Genomic DNA, 3,022 nt, shown 5'->3' with positions numbered 1-3,022 from the left:
TCTTTCATAAGTTTTCTATAGTTTTCATCATATAGGTCTTTTACATCCTTGGTTAGGTTTATTCCTAGGTATTTGATGGTTTTTCGTGCAATCGTGAATGGGATCAGTTTCTTAATTTCTCTTTCGGCTGCTTCATTTTTGGTGTATAGGAATGCAACTGATTTCTGTACATTGATTTTGTACCCTGCGACTTTACTGAATCCATCATGATCAAGTGGGATTCATTCCTGGGTTACAGGGATGGTTCAATATCCGTAAATCCATCAATGTGATTCATCACATTAGCAAAAGAAAGGATAAAAACCATATGATGCTGTTGATAGATGCAGAAAAAACATTTGACAAAATACAGCACCCTTTCCTAATAAAAACCCTCGAGAAAGTCGGAATAGAAGGAACTTACGTAAACATTATAAGAGCAGTCTATGGAAAACCCACAGCTAATATAATCCTCAATGGGGAAAAACTGAGAGCATTCCCCCTGAGATCAGGAACACGACAGAGGTGCCCACTCTCACCACTGTTGTTCAACATAGTACTGGAAGTTCTGGCATCAGCAATCAGACAACAAAAAGGAATAAGAGGCATCAGAATTGGCAAGGAAGAAGTCAAACTTTCCCTTTTTGCAGATGACATGATACTCTACATGGAAAACCCAATCGACTCCACCAGAAGCCTTCTAGAACTGATCTATTATTATTCTTATGTTACATTGCAGTGGAGTTCACCTCTCTCTATCACACCTGCCCTCTCCCAACATGGGATTTCATTCTATTTGTTTATTTATATCTAGTGAAACATGTGTATAATGATTATCTTAAACTATGCAGTGGCTGCGAAAGTGTTCAGCACAAAGTAGATTCTTAGTACATCTTTGCTGAATATACATTTTTAGTATATTTTTGCTGAATATAATATTGCCGTTAAGATTTATATGCTATGATTAATGAATAAGTATTCAGGACAACTGGGAGTTGTGATGGTTGCTTTAAGCTAGGTTTTATTCACATTTGGTGGGGGAAAACGGTGATTATCTCCCACAAGTTTGTTTCACATTCTGAGAAGTCACTTTATTCAATAACTTGAAAAAGATGTCACTGCTCCTTCAAATAAAGAAGCAATTGTTTCCAAATATTGTACATACATATATAGCTCAGATTAAAATCAGGGTCACTTGTAGCATTTCTCCCCATTTTGGTCTCCCCTATCTGTTAACATTTTGAGAAGGGATTATGTGTTTGTATGTTAACATTTTGAGAAGGGATTATGTGTTTCTATTGAGATTTTCAGTTTGCTGAAAGCAACAACATAAAACCTATTTTAAAGATTATCATTCTATATATTTTAAAATGCAATCATCCAAGGTAGAATACTTAATGAAGAAACTTGAAGGAACTAAACTTTACTTCTTTGTGAAGGAAAATTGCATTTTGGTAATTGAAAATAGATATCTCTAATTCAGTATTGATAATGCTGGGTTTTAAAGGGATTTCACTTTACTGGTAGAATTTCTCAGGTTATGTTACTTTCATTTCATTATGACAGATCCTTATTTTTTAAAGTTTCCTTTATGAACATACCAGTTTTTAAATTAAAAAAAAAAGCCTTCAAGTCCTTCAGCCATTTTGAGTTAATTTTTGTGTATGGTGTAAGAATGTGGTCTAGTTTTATTCTTCTGAATGTTGCTGTCCAGTTCTCCCAGCACCACCTGCTAAAGAGGCAATCTTTTTTCCATTGCATACTCTTTCCTACTTTGTCAAAAATTAATTCGCAGTACATTTGTGGGCCCAGTTCTGGGTTCTCTATTCTATTCCATTGGTCTTTGTGTCTGTTTCTGTGCCAATACCATACTGTCTTGATGATGACAGCTTTGTAGTAGAGGCTAAAGTCTGGGATTGTGATGCCTCCCATTTTGGTTTTCTTCTTCAATATTACTTTGGCTAATCGATAGTTGACAAAAATCTACCTGCAGTCCAGGAGTTTAATCAATTAAAGAAGAGAGAAAGATTGTTGAAAGTGCCAATTTGAGGGTTGTCTGGGTGGCTTAGTTGGTAAACTGGCTGACTCTTCATTTTGTCTCAGGACATGACCTCACGGTTTGTGAGTTTGAGCCCCCACATCAGGCTCCATCCTGCAGTGCAGACCCTGAGAGAGGGACTCTCTCTCTTTCCCTCTTTCTCCGCCTCTCCCTGTGTGTGCTCTCTCTCTCTCTCTCAAAATAAATAAGTAAAGTTAAAAAATTTTAAGGCACCAATACAAAGCACATGATTTCTCACTGTAGAATCTTCTAATAAGCCAAAAATCATGTTTTCCACCAGACCCAGATATCTTTAATTTTTCAGAAATTAGAAGTCAAAAAACATATAAGCCTTAGGTTTACTAATTAATGCTTCAGTATTTTATCTAATTTGGAAAATACTTAGATATCTAATGAATTTGACCCAGTTTTTCTTTTCTTTTTTTTAATAGTTTATTGTCAAAATGTTTCCATATAACACCCAGTGCTCTTCCCCACAAGTGCTCTCCTCCATTACCACCACCACTTTTCCCTCTCCCCCTTCCCCTTCAGCCCTCGGTTTGTTTTCAGTATTTCATAGTCTGTCAAGTTTTGCATCCCTCTCTCTCCCCAACTCTCTTTCCCTCTTCCCCTCCCCATGGTTCTCCATTAGGTTTCTCCTGTTCTCCTGTTAGACCTATGAGTGCAAACATATGGTATCTGTCCTTCACCGCCTGACTTATTTCACTTAGCATGACACCCTCGAGGTCCATTCACTTTGCTACAAATGGCCAGATTGCATTCTTTCTAATTGCCATGTAATACTCCATTGTATGTGTGTGCATATATATATATATATATATATATATATATATATTCCACATCTTCTTCATCAGTTCATCAGGTGATGGACATTTAGGTTCTTTCCATGATTTGGCTATTGTTGACAATGCTGCTATGAACATTGGGGTACATGTGCCCCTTTGCTTCAGCACTTCTGTATCCCTTGGGTAAATCCCTAGAAGT

At 36.8% G+C, this 3,022-nt stretch overlaps 1 protein-coding gene across 1 annotated transcript in view; it reads right to left on the bottom strand.

The window, feature by feature from the left end:
• Window positions 1-3,022, bottom strand: part of DACH2 (dachshund family transcription factor 2) — a gene marked incomplete at its 5' end in the record, with an annotated part of 657,629 nt that overhangs the window by 484,371 nt on the left and 170,236 nt on the right. The gene's annotated exons all lie outside the window — the stretch shown is intronic.

This window comes from Suricata suricatta, chromosome X (assembly GCF_006229205.1).
Source record: "Suricata suricatta isolate VVHF042 chromosome X, meerkat_22Aug2017_6uvM2_HiC, whole genome shotgun sequence".
Taxonomy (NCBI): domain Eukaryota; kingdom Metazoa; phylum Chordata; class Mammalia; order Carnivora; family Herpestidae; genus Suricata; species Suricata suricatta.
This window is presented reverse-complemented; position numbering and strand designations above follow the sequence as displayed.